Source organism: Schistocerca cancellata, chromosome 11 (assembly GCF_023864275.1).
Source record: "Schistocerca cancellata isolate TAMUIC-IGC-003103 chromosome 11, iqSchCanc2.1, whole genome shotgun sequence".
Taxonomy (NCBI): Eukaryota; Metazoa; Arthropoda; class Insecta; order Orthoptera; family Acrididae; genus Schistocerca; species Schistocerca cancellata.
Genome location: NC_064636.1, coordinates 166,426,855 through 166,444,505, shown reverse-complemented (window position 1 = coordinate 166,444,505; position 17,651 = coordinate 166,426,855). Strand labels below are relative to the sequence as shown.

The window sequence follows — 17,651 nt, the reverse complement described above, 5'->3', positions numbered from 1 at the left end:
GTAGATGATGAAATTCAAGAAAGTATTCAGAAGGAGGTAGAGAAGTGGAGGAACATACTGAAAGTAGTCATAGATGTAATTACATTTTGTGCTAAGAATAATCTACCACTTCGAGGAACAGCAAAAAAAAGAAATCATTGGCGAGTCAAGTAGTGGAGTTTTTTTTAAGCACATTAGAACTAATAAGTCACTATCATCCTAAACTAGCAGAACATGTGGCATACGTTAAATCAAACAAAATAGCACTGAGCTACGTTTCCACCAAAGTCCAAAATGAGCTCATAAGCAGAAAATCTTGAATCAAATAAAAAATGGAAAATACTTTTCTATCATCTTTGACTGCACACCGGACAGTGCTCACATTGAGCAAATGAGCCAAGTTACTAGATTTGTGAACTTGTCACATGGGATGTGTCAAGTTAAAGAAAGTTTCACTGACTTTATCAACACTAATGAAAAAACAGGTGAATGCATTTCAGTGGACATTCTTAAAAAACTTAAAGAAGATGGGCTAAGTATTGATAATTGCAGGGTTATGATAATGGCAGCAATATGACTGGGAAATATATCGGTGTGCAAGCTCAGATCCTTTAACCAAATGACAGTGCTCGGTTGGTACCATGTGCTGCACATAGTTTAAACCTTACCAGATCCCATGCTGCCGCTGTTTCACCTCTAACGATTACTTTTTTTGGAACAGTTCAAAAGATATTTACGTTCTTCAGTGGCTCTACAGGAAGGCGACAAGCTGTGTTAAGTAACTTCGACATTACGTTGAAGGGTCATTGTGACACTAGGTGGTCAACCAAACAAAGAGCAGCCACCGCTTTAAAAATAACAGTGAACGAACTGTATGCAAGTCTGGAGGAAATGGCTGATATTAACCAAGACAAATGGAACTTGGAAACGTCAGTGGAGGCTCAAGAACTCATCAAGCAAATCGACTTCAAATCCTATATCTTTTGCATTTGTGGGGAAGGTTTCTAGTCTTGATTGATAAAATCAGCAAGTCACTTCAGAAAGAGACTGTTGTAGTCGACAAAGCTAGCAAAATGACAAAGGGATTGTCAAATACGATTCAGGAAATCGGATATGAAGGTATTGGTCCAGCAATCGACTATGCAACAAAGCAAGCGCAAAAAATCAGTATCGATGATAATTTTGCTGATAAAAGATAAAAGATCATAAGCCAACGTCTTTCAGATTCAAACAAACAAATGCGTGATGACGATCTCGACTCAAAACAGGAGTTTCAGAGGGAAATAAATTTGGTTTATGATCAAATCCTGACAGAACTCACGAAAAGGTGTGAGACAATGGCTTCAATATCTTCAGAATTTTATTTTCTAACGGGAGAAGCTCTAGAAAAAGAGCCATTTGATGTTCTTAAACATGCTGCAGATTTTGGGATTAAATATTCACATGATGTAGATGTAGTTGAGCTGTGACAAGAATTGGAAATCTTTCGAATGCAAGCTAAAGAACTCATTAACGACGTTGAAAAAGCAACACCACTTGACATTCTTAAAAAGATTCAAGAGCTTTCTTTAGAAGATATATATCTGAATATCCAAATAGCTCTTAGAATTTACTTAACACTTCCTGTTATGGTGGCCTCTTGTGAGCGAAGCTTCAGTAAAATAAATCTCATCAAGAATTATTTAAGATCATCAATGGCACAGGAACGTTCGTCAAATTTAGCCATTTTATCAACTGAACATAAAGAGGTAGCGAAATTTAACTTAGAGGAATTAACTGACAATTTTGCGAAAATCAAAGCCAGGAAAGTAGCATTTAAGTACATTAAGCGTTAAGTTAAATTTCATATAGGTATTCCTAGCAACTCAATGTATTTTGAAATAGACTTTGTAAAATATAACGAGTTTTTGTATTTAAATGTGTGTTTCTGTTTCTTAATCCTTCATAACACCTTTGACTCTGGGCTGTAAATTAGTTTCGTTCTGTCTTAAATTTCTGTAAATTAACAATACTGCATAATATATTTGGGCAACGGTCTTGCCGCAGTGGATACACCGGTTCCCGTGAGATCACCGAAGTTAAGCGCTGTCGGGCGTGGCTGGCACTTGGATGGGTGACCATCCAGTCGCCATGCGCTGTTGCCATTTTTCCCGGTGCACTCAGCCTCGTGATGCCAATTGAGGAGCTACTCGACGGAATAGTAGCGGCTCCGGCCAAAGAAAACTATCATTAACGACCAGGAGAGTGGTGTGCTGACCACACGGCCCTCCTATCCGCATCCTCAATGAGGATGACACGGCGGTCGGATGGTCCCGATGGGCCACTTGTGGCCTGACAACGGAGTGCTTATAATATATTATCCAAGAAACGCCTTCAATTTTCTTGGGACAGGGGAAAATATCAATCTTTCTGTATTGATAAGGGGATGCATTCTTTGCTTCCTGGGGGGTTCTTTAGAGGGTGCCATTTTAAATTCGTGCCAGAGGCGCCACATACCTAAGGTACACCACTGTGTACAAATAACGATCACTTCGCATCTTGGAGGAGATACAATTTAATTCAAGCAACATCCGCCTTGAAGGCCCGACAAGAAGCAAGTGGCAGTTCATTTTAGAGCTTCCTATGTTCGTTGCTGTTTTCATTCTCAGAGAGGGTGTCTGTTCCGAAACAGTTAAGGCACCGCCAAGCCGCGACGTCGAAAACATGAAAGGCCCCGCCCACAGCAAGTGAAGACATTTACTTGCCGTAGCGCCTGCCAATTACTCGAACTGTACACTTCTGTGTTCAGCTTTGCATAAACGTAACACAAAACGACCGCGCACAGTATCTGTTTCGAGACTTATTCCCTATCTAATAGTACTTTGCTATTTGAACTCGCTCATCTTTCCTCGTCATAAACGGAGATGGGAATTCCTGTCGAGTATTTTGGTGCAAATTATGTTCCTATACTGTGGTGATGTACTGCTCGGAGTATTTTCATTAGTTGTTCTATGCTACGAAGTCCACTGCAAGTGGAGAGTACTGTTAAAAATGCGGATGAAAAAAATTCAGAATAAACCTCCCAAAGTAACTTCCGCATGGATTTGTTGACGTGCATAGCTGATACAATGTAACGAATGTCAATTGCTGCTGCTAACCAAGAATCATTTATTTCGTAGAGTACTTGTGAACTGCAGTACTATAGGATTTCTTTAGTCTGCAACACCAAAATAACACTGCTATTAATGCTGAGAAGAAACCGTATGTGTTAAAGTGTTTTAATGAGAACGGGAACTGAATATAATCCATATTTCGCATTATTTGTTTTTCAGGGGATTAAAACATCAGCGGTATCCAGTGTGTCAGGCTCCACGGTAAGTGATTTTATAGCGTTCCTTACTACAGTTTTGTTAATTTCTGTGTTCAATTGTTATTTTGGTCTTCAATCCTGAGACTGGTTTCATGCAGCTCTCCATGCTACTCTATCCTGTGCAAGCTTCTTCACCTCCCAATACCTACTGGTACCTACATCCTTCTGAACCTGCTTAGACTATTCATCTCTTGGTCTCCCTCTACAATTCCTACCCTCCACGCTGCCCTCCAATACTAAACTGGTGATCCCTTGATGCCTCAGAACACGTCCTACTAACCGATCCCTTTTTCTAGTCAAGTTGTGCCACAAACTTCTCTTCTCACCACTCCTATTCAATACCTCCTCATTACTTATGTGATCTACGCATCTAATCTTCAGAATTCTTCTGTAACATCACATTTCGAAAGCTTCTATTCGCTTCTTGTCCAAACTAGTTATCGTCCATGTTTCACTTCCATACATGGCTACACTCCATACAAATACTTTCAGAAATGACTTCCTGACACGTAAATCAATACTCGATGTTAACAAATTTCTCTTCTTCATAAACGCTTTCCTTGCCATTGCCAGTCTACATTTTATATCTTCTCTACTTCGACCATCATCAGTTATTTTGCTCTCCAAATAGCAAAACTCCTTTACTACTTTAAGTGTCTCATTTCCTAATCTGATTCCATCAGCATCACCCGACTTAATTTGACTACATTCCATTATCCTCGTTTTACTTTTGTTGATGTTCATCTTATATCCTCCTTTCAAGACACTGTCCATTCCATTCAACTGCTCTTCCAAGTCCTTTGCTGTCTCTGACAGAATTACAATGTCATCGGCGCACCTCAAAGTTTTTATTTCTGCTCCAAGGATTTTAATACCTACTCCGAATTTTTCTTTTGTTTCCTTCACTGCTTGCTCAATATACAGATTGAATAACATCGGGGAGAGGCTACAACCCTGTCTCAAAAAAATGGTTCAAATGGCTCTGAGCACTATGGGACTTAACTTCAGAGGTCATCAGTCCCATAGAACTTAGAACTACTTAAACCTAACTAACCTAAGGACATCACACACATCCATGCCCGAGGCAGGATTCGAACCTGCGACCGTAGCGGTCACGCGGTTCCAAACTGAAGTGCTTAGAACCGCACAGCCACACCGGCCGGCAACCCTGTCTCACTCCCTTCCCAACCACTGCTTGCCTTTCGTGTCCCTTGACTCTTATAACTGCCATATGGTTTCTGTTGAAATTGTAAATAGGCTTTCGCTCCCTGTATTTTAACCCTGCCACCTTCATAATTTGAAAGAGAGTATTCCAGTCAACATTGTCAAAACCTTTCTCTAAGTCTACAAATGTTATTAACGTAGGTTTGCCTTTCCTTAATCTTTCTTCTAAGATAAGTCGTAAGGTCAGTATTGCCTCATGTGTTGCAACATTTCTACGGAATCCAAACTGATCTTCCTCGAGGTCGGCTTCTACCAGTTTTTCCATTGGTCTGTAAACCATTCGCGTTAGTATTTTGCATCCGTGACTTATTAAACTGATTGTTCGGTAATTTTCACATCTGTTAGCACCTGCTTTCTTTGGGATTGGAATTATTATATTCTTGTTGAAGTCTGAGGGTATTTCGCCTGTTTCATACATCTTGCGCACCAGATGGTAGAGTTTTGTCGGGACTGGCTCTCCCAAGGCCGTCAGTAGTTCTAATGGAATGTTGTCTACTCTGGGGGCCTTGTTTCGACTCAGGTCTTTCAGTGCTCTGTCAAACTCTTCACGCAGTATCATATCTCCCATTTCATCTTCATCTACATCCTCTTCCATTTCCATAATATTGTCCTCAAGTACATCACCCTTGTATAGACCCTCTATATACTTCTTCCACCTTTCTGCTTTCCCTTCTTTGCTTAGAACTGGGTTTCCATCTGACCTCTTGATATTCATACAAGTGGTTATCTTTTCTCCAAAGTTCTCTTTAATTTTCCTGTAGGCAGTATCTATCTCACCCCAAGCGAGATAAGCCTCTACATCCTTACATTTGTCCTCTAGCCATCCCTGCTTAGCCATTTTTCACTTCCTGTCGATCTCATTTATGAGAATTTTGTATTCCTTTTTGCCTCCTTCATTTACTGCATTTTTATATTTTCTCCTTTCATCAATTAAATTCAATATTTCTTCTGTTACCCAAGGATTTCTACTAGCCCTCGTCTTTTTACTTACTTGATCCTCTGCTGCCTTCACTACTTCATCCCTCAGAGCTACCCATTCTTCTTCTACAGTATTTCTTTCCCCCATTCCTGTCAATTGTTCCCTTATGCTCTCCCTGAAACTCTGTACAACCTCTGGTTTAGTCAGTTTGTCCAGATCCCAACTCCTTAAATTCACACCTTTTTGCAATTTCTTCAGTTTTAATCTACAGTTCATAACCAATAGATTGTGGTCAGAGTCCACATCTGCCCCTGGAAATGTCTTACAATTTAAAACCTGGTTCCTAAATTTCTGTCTTACCATTATATAATCTATCTGAAACCTGTCACTATCTCCAGGGTTCTTCCATGTATACAACCTTCTTTTAAGATTCTTGAACCAAGTGTTAGCTATGATTAAGTTATGATCTGTGCTAAATTCTACCAGGCGGCTTCCTCTTTCATTTCTTAACCCCAATCCATATTCACCTACTACGTTTCCTTCTCTCCCTTTTCCTACTACCGAATTCCAGTCACCCATGACTATTAATTTTCGTCTCCCTTCACTATCTGAATAATTTCTGTTATTTCGTCATACATTTCTTCAATTTCTTCGTCATCTGCAGAGCTAGTTAGCATATAAACTTGTACTACTGTAGTAGGCGTGGGCTTCGTGTCTATCTTGTCCACAATAATGCGTTCACTATGCTGTTTGTAGTAGCTTACCCGCACTCCTATTTTTTTATTCATTATTAAACCTACTCCTGCACTACCCCTATTTGATTTTGTATTTATAACCCTGTATTCGCCTGACCAAAAGTCTTGTTCCTCCTGCCACCGAACTTCACTAATTCCCACTATATGTAACTTTAACCTATCCATTTCCCTCTTTAAATTTTCTAACCTACCTGCCCGATTAAGGGATCTGACATTCCACGCTCCAATCCATAGAACGCCAGTTTTCTTTCTCCTTATAACGACATCCTCTTGAGTAGTCCCCACCCAGAGATCCAAATGGGGGACTATTTTACCTCCGGAATATTTTGCCCAAGAGGACGCCATCATCATTAAACTGTACAGTAAAGCTGCATGCCCTCGGGAAAAATTACGGCTGTAGTTTCCCCTTGCTTTCAGCCGTTCGCAGTACCAGCACAGCAAGGCTATTTTGGCTAGTGTTACAATGCTAGATCAGTCAGTCATCCAGACTGTTGCCTCTGTAACTACTGAAAAGGCTGCTGCCCCTCTTCAGGAACCACACGTTTGTCTGGCCTCTCAAAAGATACCTCTCCATTGTGGTTGCACCTACAGTACGGCTATCTGTATCGCTGAGGCACGCAAGCCTCCCCACCAATGGCAAGGTCCATGGTTCTTGGGGCCAATAGATCTAATTGATGCCACACAGGTGGACAAGAGCCGCATGGGCTTAGCCGAGTGGTCTAAGGTGCTTCAGTCATGGACTGTGCGGCTGGTCCCGGTGGAGGTTCCAGTCCTGCCTCGGGCATGGGTGGGTGTGTTTGTCCTTAGGATGATTTAGGTTAAGTAGTGTGTAAGCTTAGGGTTTGATGACCTTATCAGTTAAGTCCCATAAGATTTCGCACACATTTGAACATTTTTGATGGACATGAGTAATCCAGCATAATAAGTAAGAAGCCGTAATTATTGCTTGTTGCACATTATCACTCTCAAAACTATGAATAAACGTGTTTGTGCTCTGGATAGAAATGGTTTTGGAAGAGTTTAAAACTAACGTTAATTCAGTTTAGAGAAGATCTAATATACTAACATATGGTATTGTATGTTTAAAAGTTTCTGAGTGAATGTTAGATAAAAAGCTTAATACGTTGACCTGCTACATTGGAACTAAACTAATTTCATAATAAAGATTACCAGTGCAACTAAATTTCAAAGTGAAGTAGGTGCTGTTAGTGTTGGTTTATTCCTACGCAATATGCACAATGTGGAATAGAAGTGGTTTTTTATTTCTTGAATTTAGATGATTGGTGTTAGTTAAAAGTTTTTGAACGTGATTTGGAGAGTCAATTATTGTGATCACTGATCTGAGAAGGACCTTCCGTGATAATGTTCACATTGGCAGTTGCATTGAAACAGATATAGAAGTTCTCAATGAGATAACCAGCTGAATATTTTGGTTCTGGATAAGTGTCATTAGTATCCATTAATTAGTACTCCGCAGTGCTGTATGCATGCACTCAAACGTACTGCAGAAACGTTGGCAACACAGACATCTGCATTGAAGCTCATAAATACTGCACTACTGTTGAATATGACTATCTTCTCTACTTATCCAGAAATGGTTTCTGTGGCTTTTGTCAACATTTTTCTTGTTGAAATCATATTAAATACACATTGACAACTTTTTCTTTTTCAAACACGACTACTAGCTAATTTCTCCTAATCCGAAAATTGTCATTTGATAAGTGATTTCATGAAGTAGGTTCTCCATAGAAAGCAGCCATTACTGTGTAAAATGAAATGCATCTAAGTTGCTCTCCACCAAAAGATACCAGTCAGGGGAATACCTTTATTGCACTATATTTAAGAAAGCCATTGAATGAAGTATTTCTCTTAAAGGAAATTAGTATACAGTTGTGGTCTGTGCCAGCTTGCAAAATTATACAAAGCTAATTTCTATAACTATAATAAATTCTTTCATTGACCGTAGGATGCTGTAGACAAATACATTTTCCATGAATACTGTCCACTGAAATTGAGAATCCCATTTCTCTTTGTAACTGTGTGCAAATATTGGCCAGTTTCCATTAGGTCACTTTTGTAGTTGGGGTAGGATTTATTGGTATCCCAGTCTAAGGTTGAGCTACATGGGTGAACTGGAGATTGGGATATTGGCTTTTGTAGTAGTGTGGGGTGAGGGTATGCTTGTCTAGGGTTGAGCTGTATAGCTTACCTGGAGACCAGTATACCGTGACCTTAATGGTGTGTTTTCTATGGTTCTGTCAGGTTTTATTTTTGGGCGTTTTGAGTGTTTCTCTTGGTTGGTCCCAGTCCTCAATGGTGATTCAGCGTAGATCCCTCAGAGTGGTCAGCACATCACGACATCCATGAACAGCATTTTTCAATCTATCCCAGGAATGTTCAACAGGAGTCATGTCTGGAGAACATGCTGGCCACTCTAGTGGAGCGATGTCGTTATCCTGAAGGAAATCATTCACAATATGTGCAAGATGGGGACGCGAATTGTCGTCCAGGAAGACGAATGCCTCGCCAATATGCTACCAATATGGCTGCACTATCTGTCGGAGGATGGCATTCACGTATCGTACAGCTGTTACGGCGCCTTCCATGACTGTCAGTAGCGTATGTCAGCCCCACATAAATCCACCCCAAAACAGCAGGGAACCTCCATCTTGCTGCATTTGCTGGACAGTGTGTCTATGTTATTCAGCCTGACTGGGTTGCCTCCAAACACGTCTCTGACAATTGTGTGGTTGAAGACATATGCGACGACACTCATTGGTAAAGAGAACATGATGCCAATCCTGAGCGGTCCGTTTGGCAAGTTGTTGGACCCATCTGTACTGTGGATGCATGGTGTCATGGTTGCAAAGATCGATCTCGCCACGGATGTCGGGAGTGAAGTTGAGCATCATACAGCCTATTGCACACAGTTTCAGTTGTGACACAATGTCCTGTGGCTGCACGAAAAGCATTACTCAACAAGGTGTCGCTGCTGTCAGAGTTCCTCCGAGCCCTAATCCATAGGTAGCGGTCATCCACTGCAGTAGTAGCCCTTGGGCCACCTGAGTGAGGCATGTCATCAACAATTCCTGTCTCTCTCTGTGTCATCCATGTCAGCACAACATCTCTTTGGCTCTTGAGAGCCCTTCCTGGCACAAAGTAACAATGCGGATGCGATCGAACCGTGTTATTGACCGTCTAGGCATGGTTGAACTACAGACAACATGAGCCATGTACTTCCTTATTGGTGGAATGACTGTGTAAGTAGGCTGTTTAGGTTTTCTTATTGGTAACGCCACGTAGCGCTCTGTATGAAAAATCACTGGCTGTGCTGTGTGCAGTCTGTGGCTAGTTTGCATTGTTGTCTGCCATTGTAGTGTTGGGCAGATGGATGTTAACAGCGCGTAGCGTTGCGCAGTTGGAGGTGAGCCGCCAGCAGTGGTGGATGCGGGGAGAGAGATGGCGGAGTTTTGAAATTTGTAATACTGAATATCATGAACTGCTATATACATTATGACTTTTGAACACTATTGAGGTAAATACAATGTTTGTTCTCTATCAAAATCTTTCATCTGCTAACTGTGCCTATCAGTAGTTAGTGCCTTCAGTAGTTTGAATCTTTTATTTAGCTGGCAGTAGTGGCGCTCGCTGTATTGCAGTAGTTCGAGTAACGAAGATTTTTGTGAGGTAAGTGATTTGTGAAAGGTATAGGTTAATGTTAGTCAGGGCCATTCTTTTGTAGGGATTATTGAAAGTCAGATTGCGTTGCGCTAAAAAATATTGTGTGTCAGTTTAAACACAGTCATGTATAATTTTTCTAAGGGGACGTTTCATATGTCGACGCTTAGCCGAGGATACCTCACTGGAATCTTCTGATTTTATCTTGTAGTTTGTGTAATTAGTGTAGCTATTGTTTATTGCTAGCGTGTAATTGTAGAGAGAATCTCCTTTGTAGTTGCAATCTTTCATTGTTGTACAGTAAAACAGTTGTGGCATGCATGTAGATTTGCACCAAGTATTTCGTAGCTGCGCTTGCAATTAACGAGACATTATTTTCAGTGCTGTGTTAATGTGTTCTCTTATTTTTGCTCTTCAAATTGTGCTTTTCTGTGTTATCGTGTGAAATATTGTGACAATAATGGCGTGTGAAAAACGTAACACTAGGCTTCAAAGTAAACTGAGAAATAATAGTGACGACGAGCGTAGCTTATCAGCACCACTGTGTAGTGAATTAACAGACATTCGAAGTAGTAATTTGGTAATTGTGCATAGGGAAATGGAACGGGCGGCAAATAATGGCGTAGACAGTGAAACAATTAGTGAACAGGGAAGCATTATCGATCGACCGGTCGGCAACAGCTCGCCTCAGGAATCCGAAATGACAGAACACAATATTGCAAATACTGTAGACTTAGGTTTTGGGTCCTCGCCGTTTCCTCAAATGAGTCAACACTCATTTTCTACTTGTCAGAATGTGGATGTTGCCGGTGGAAATGCACTGCCAAAAAGCATAGAGAAACAGATTCCAGACACTAATACATTATTATTGCAATTAATGCAACAAATGGAACAAAATCAGAGACAAACACAGCAAAAGCTTCAAAAGTTAGACACAATGGAATAAAATCAGAGACAAACACAGCAACAGTTAGACACAATGGAACAAAATCAGAGACAAACACAGCTAAAGCTTCAAAAGTTAGACACAATGGAACAAAATTAGAGACCAACACATCAACAGTTAGACACAATGGAACAAAATCAGAGACAAACACAGCAAAAGCTTCAAAAGTTAGACACCACACTTGAACAAACACGTGAAGATTTAACTACTGAGTAACATAACATTGAATCGAAATGTCAAAAAGTCTGTAATGACGTAAAAACACAAATTTGTGAGCTTTTTCAACCTATTTTTCGCGTCATGAAAATGCATTACAGAATCACGAAGCAGCCATAAAAGAACTGCAAACTATTGTTCATGAAAATCATGAGACCTTTCAAGCTAAAATTGACTCAGTTGCATCTACCAATTCGGTTACGCAACTTGCAAAAACTCAAGAAAACTTAAAGGACACTGTAGATACTCTGAAAATGGTTCAGAAAGACACATGGAGGAAATTAGTTCATTATCAGAGAAAGTAGTTGAACTTTCGGATCAGCTAAATAATTTATCTACGAAGGTAGATGATAATCTGAATGACACAAAACCGGTAGTCTTTAATGACACAGAAGAGTGCGAACAAATTAGGAAATTCAAACAAAATCAGAATCAAATTAATACGCAACACCAAAGAGAAATCCGGGAAGTACAAGATCAACTGACACAGGTAATACAAGAATTGCGTATTTCAGAGGACACTCGCGCTCCAATACAGGAAGAGGGACATAGAAATACGGAACAGCCACAAAATAATAACACAGGGCACTTCGGAAATTATGAAAGGAATTGGCAAGGTACACCGAATTTTGAGATGGAACCGCCGAAACAACGTAACAATGACCGACATGCGACTCGCCGACATGATGATTTTGACTATAAGCTGTTCATTACTACACGTAAATTCAAAACATTTAAGAATTCTGACAACGACATTCATCCACAAGCGTGGCTTCATCAATTCTCTCATTGTTTTCCTCCCAACTGGTCATCAGAACACAGATTAGAATTTATGTGTGGCTACTTAGAGAATGAACCAGCTGTAAGAATGCGATCGGTCACAGTGAAGGAGAATTTTACCATGCCTTCCTCTCAGCATATTGGTCTCAAGCCACACAAGACCGAGTAAAACATGGCATCATAATGATGAAACATTTCGAACAATCTGAATTTTCCATTCTTGTGAAATATTTTGAAGACATGTTGCACAAGAATCAGTACCTGTCAAACCCATACAGCCCCTCAGAATTCATCCGCATTTGCTTAATGAAATTGCCTGAACATTTAAGAAATAATATTTTGGCAGGGCGTTGCAAAGACGACATTGAAGCTTTTCAGGGACTCTTACAAGAATTAGAAATTGACACAGACAGTCGCGGGATGCGAAAACGGGAAACAATCACTACAGGTCACATCCGTCACAATTCTGTGACGACAGATACAATAACTGGACATGACAAGTCTATTCTTACAACGCAAATCGTGACCAAAACAGACACCACCCATATGACAACCACTGGCAGAGTAATAATAGTTACAGAGAAAGATCGCATTTCCGTAGTAATGAATATGACAGAGATTACCATAGAAACAGACAATTTGGGAACCAAAATAATTATTATCAAGGGAGACAGAATAACTTTAGACGCAACGGTCCAGCGCGCAGTTACGATTCAGGGAGAAATTCTCCACCACGTGACCGACAAGAAAGAAACTATGGAATCTACCGACATGACGACAGATGATATGATCGTAACGACAGAGCTGAATTGCATCAGAACTGGCGGGATTCAAACAGAGCAGGGCCCTCTCGACAAGGTGAATTTGTAGAAAGGACTCCAAATCCCAATAACGACGCGCGCCAACAAAGAAACAGACAATGACTCGCACCGCAGGCAGCCACGTGCGCCCGCTGGCTCAGGGAAAAATAACATAGACGCTAACCTTGAGAAAAATTCCAGTATTCTTTACCAACGTATACCACATGATAATTGCGTTAAAATTGAAACTCTGCGTACTAGGAAGAGCAAAGGTTTACACCACATTTCACATGTAAAACCGTTTATTGAAAGATAATCTGCTTTTTAACTTTGTCTTTGCCATTAAATTTTTCACTTCACGTTACTAGTATGCTTTGTCACACTTACAAACTGTTAACACGCAACAATGTTTGAAATTAACTAACCAGTCTAGAAGCTAGGGAATATATTTAGACAGTATTTACGAGTGCATTGTTATAGTGAACAGACGACACAGTGTTATTGTGTGTGTACATTCTTGCTTGTTAGTTGCACGATTACGTAACGACTATAAGGCTGACATACTTAGAACATGTACCGGTACTGCTAATGAGATTTTAATGCAACATTTTGGTTTACTTGAAAATACATTCTGGATTTAAAGTACTTTATGTGAGATACCAGATGACACAGTGGTTAGTTTATGTGACAGCTACACGATTTTATCACGACGCTACTAATGAGTGACAATTTACAATGTTGCTTTTGCGGTGTATCTGTTTTATATCTGCACAGTTTTTCTAAATTCTTCTGGAAAGTAAAACATTTTTTAGTAGTAACTTTTCTGGTATAGCTACAAGGAGACAACCTTTTCCATAGCACAACAATACGTTACAGCATGGTACTTTCTTCATCACGGCAATAAGCGTAATAACTAAGATATTTATACGCAAAGCATTTCACTTTCGTTTATCATGAGGAAGTACACAGACTTCTGCAGAACTTAGCTTTCGGAGGACGATAACTACGACACTTCCACAGAGGTTATCTTACAACAAGACGCACAGTTTAGCGCTACAGTACACGTATTTGAGTGATTAATTTTGTACTTAAAACATTTATTTTTAAAGATATTTTAAATACAATACAAAGGTTTTCCGTGATACATTTCATTCCATTGCTGTAACCTGTAACACCTGAGGGTATAATTACATTAATCCTCAGGGGGGTACACACTTACTTTGTGTATCATGTGTGTGGCAAGCACAAGGAGCCCTAGCTAATATGGTATTTGCTTATACAACTTTACACATCGGTACCATATTTCTCTAACACATAATTACACAGCAATCTGATCATTTAACTGAGAGAGACAAACATGTTTTTTTACTATGTCAGTGACACATGTTCACGCAATTACACAGTTGGGTAACTTCACACTTTTGAAATTGTATTTTGTCTGTACTTTGTGAACTGTTCATATTTTTTCGGAACCATTGTGATACTATGAGAGCTTTGAATGATGTATTCGGTAAGGGAACATGATTTTAAAGTACTTTTGAGGTAGATGACACTATTGAAACGAGCAGAGAATTTTTTTTTGGGTTTTGACATTATTGCAGAAAGCTACAACGTTTTTGAGATTTGACTGAGGTGTTATGATGTTATTTTTACGACGACGATGTGTATTATGCTGTTGAGGTATGTTTATGATCAATAAGATGATGCTACCGTATATGAGGAATTTGATTATGCTACGTATTTATTATGAAGAAATATTGAAGAAGTGTCGACGAATACGTATATGAATAATGAGCAGTGGAAAAGGATGTTGGAAACCAAGAATCGTACTTTAAGAGTTATGAAATGTGTGTAAATGCGCGAATGTATCACAATGCCGACGAAAACTTTTGAACACTGTTATATTCGTAGGATTTTGTTTCTACACATTTGCAACGCAAATTCTCGACCTGTGAAATTTTTTATATGAGACTGTCACTGTAATGCAAACTGGTGTCGTAAATATTTCAGTAAGAAAGTTAAGTGACCACCTTCATGTAATGCATCGTGGGCACCCAGCTGCGCGACCGTCGCCTGGAAAAAAGCCATTATTGTGTGCCTTTCAGAGGCACAGGTGAAAAACAAAAAAAAGGGGCCATTATCCTCGCTATTGACATTCCTTTGTAGAAAGCATCGCAAATATGACACGCTCAAACTTGAAAACATATGATAACACTGTGGAGCTCTTAATTTATATTTACTGAAATGCCTAATGAAATGACGAGAAATATTTTTATGTCTATACACCTGATTATGACTACTGTCGTTCTAGTTGAGAGATTTTTTACTACCTTATGAAATGCCATATGGCTAATGAATGATGTTTCATGCCTTCCTTTGTACATATTTGCTCATTTTCTTTAATATCTAGTTTCTAGCTGCACTGCAGCATTGGTTATTATAAAATTTAATAGATGTACTAATATCACTATTTTCTGTCTACAGACTCAGTAAAGAATACGTTTATGATATACTTTCTTAGGAAAGAGAGCACAAATAGACATTTCCCTTCACAGGAATTGCATAAATAATTTTTCTAATGACTTGGTAACTTTCTTGCAGAGTAAGTTTTTGTGATGCATCACTCTAGTGTTAAGATGTGACATAGGTATTAAACATGGCCATTTTTACTGTAATATTTTTTCTGCTTGAGTTATCTCATGTTTAGATATAAGTTATTGCATTTGCTTCTTCTGTTTGCCAGGCATAGTGCTACTAAATTTCACTTTACATTACTCTGTTAAGCCAGTTTTACTACTGATTTATTTTTCTTGTTTGCTGCTCATTGCCTTATATTAGTTGTAGTACTGCTGCTTGCTTTGCCAATTTCCATTTTTTGTCATTGCTGTTTGTGTTAATTTGTTATGTGCTGCTGCATTGCCTCGTCCCTTAGTATATATATCTGAGCTCAGTAGATTTAAGTTAGCTTAAGATGGGTAGACTATATAAGAGAATGAGTTGCGATGAATTGGAAGAAATGCATTGAAAAGTTTTACGAAAAAAAGATATAGATAGCACTTTTTGAAATAATGAAGAACGAAGGGAGAGCTCCAAGGAGTAAAGAAAGTTGTGTTTGCAAGATACTGAAGTAAAACAAACCCTGTCCTTTCCCTTTCTGTTATTCCGCTATGTGTTTGTGTACTCTTGTATATTTGTGCTCTTCCTGTCTTTGTGTGTTTATCTGATAAGAGTTACATTGTAGAATTTTTCTGATAATATGTTATTTACTTTGTAAAGATGTTTAAAAATTATTTATTCCGATTTGTTGCTCATATGTGAAGGTGATGTTTCATAAGTTATTCTGATCTTTATGTATGTATTTATGTCATAATTCTTGTAACACTGATGTTTATGTTTATGTTTATTTCTATTTTTTTGTAAAGCCCCTATTACTACAAATGTTATCTGTATTATTATATTTTTAATGATGTATTTTGTACCTTTCTAATTGTATTCTTATGTTATAAAATTGTAATTGACACAAGTTCATCAAATTAAGTAACTTGTAAGTTACATTTCACTGCACACGTTTCTGTTGGTCATAGTATATGGACAATATGTGAGAAGTAGGGACTGTTACTGTTTGCACGTGTGTTAATAATTCAGCAAGGGACTGGATAACAGCATTGCTGGTTCTAAGGACAATTCCAAAAACTTTGTGAGTGCACGAGTGGTGGTTATGGACTTGCTATATTATCCGCAAGACTCTTCAATGGTGATTGTGCACCTGCACAGTCACAACAGATGGCTGCTGGCCATCTCTACAAGAACTACAGTGGGTCTGCACCTCTGGTGACCCAACAATACCACAATCTCTACCAGGACAACAGTGGGTCTGCACCTTTGGTGGCCCACCAATACCATACTCTCTACCAAGACTATAGTGGGTCTGCTCTGTGATGACCTACCTACCAATATTCTTCAAAACGTCGAATGACTCTGCTGTGGGTTTCCTCTGTTGTGGCCCATTACCTGTCTGCATGTCGACAGTCAGCTCTGTCTTTCCGTTGGAAGGACAACACTACTTCTTCAAGACTGCATGGAAATCCACTACTTCCATGTGCATTTTCTTTTACTGCTCAGACTTTGAGAAAAACACTGCAATTTTACTATGATGAATGATCAGGACTGTCTTTATGGACTGTGAGAAAATTTTAGCTTATGACCAACATTGTATCAATAAGTGCGTGCATTTGATATCTTTGTTACTGTAATTATGAAAAAAATTTTCAAATCTGTATTGGCCAGTGCCCAAAACAATTTGTAAAATTTTTTGTGTGGAGCATGGGGGCTGTGTAAGTAGGCTGTTTAGGTTTTCTTATTGGTAACACCACGTAGCGCTCTGTATGAAAAATCACTGGCTGTGCTGTGTGCAGTCTGTGGCTAGTTTGCATTGTTGTCTGCCATTGTAGTGTTGAGCAGCGGCAGCTGGATGTGAACAGCGCGTAGCGTTGCGCAGTTGGAGGTGAGCCACCAGCAGTGGTGGATGTGGGGAGAGAGATGGCGGAGTTTTGAACACTATTGAGGTAAATACATTGTTTGTTCTCTATCAAAATCTTTCATTTGCTAACTGTGCCTATCAGTAGTTAGTGCCTTCAGTAGTTTGAATCTTTTATTTAGCTGGCAGTAGTGGCACTCGCTGTATTCCAGTAGTTCGAGTAACGAAGATTTTTGTGAGGTAAGTGATTTGTGAAAGGTATAGGTTAATGTTACTCAGGGCCATTCTTTTGTAGGGATTATTGAAAGTCAGATTGCGTTGCGCTAAAAAATATTGTGTGTCAGTTTAAGCACAGTCATGTACAATTTTTCTAAGGGGACGTTTCAACTGGAACTGATCAGTTGTTGGACCCCCTCCAGCTAATACACGCTGCTCATGCATGGTTGTTTACATCTTCGTGCAGGTTTAATGATATCTCTGAACAGTCAAAGGAACTGTTTCTGTGACACAATATCCACAGTCAACGTC

General features: G+C 39.4%; 1 pseudogene; it reads left to right on the top strand.

Annotated features, from left to right (window-relative positions):
* The first annotated feature begins 2,006 nt into the window (after positions 1-2,006).
* LOC126108994 (5S ribosomal RNA) lies at positions 2,007-2,123 on the top strand (annotated as a pseudogene).
* Positions 2,124-17,651: the final 15,528 nt, after the last annotated feature.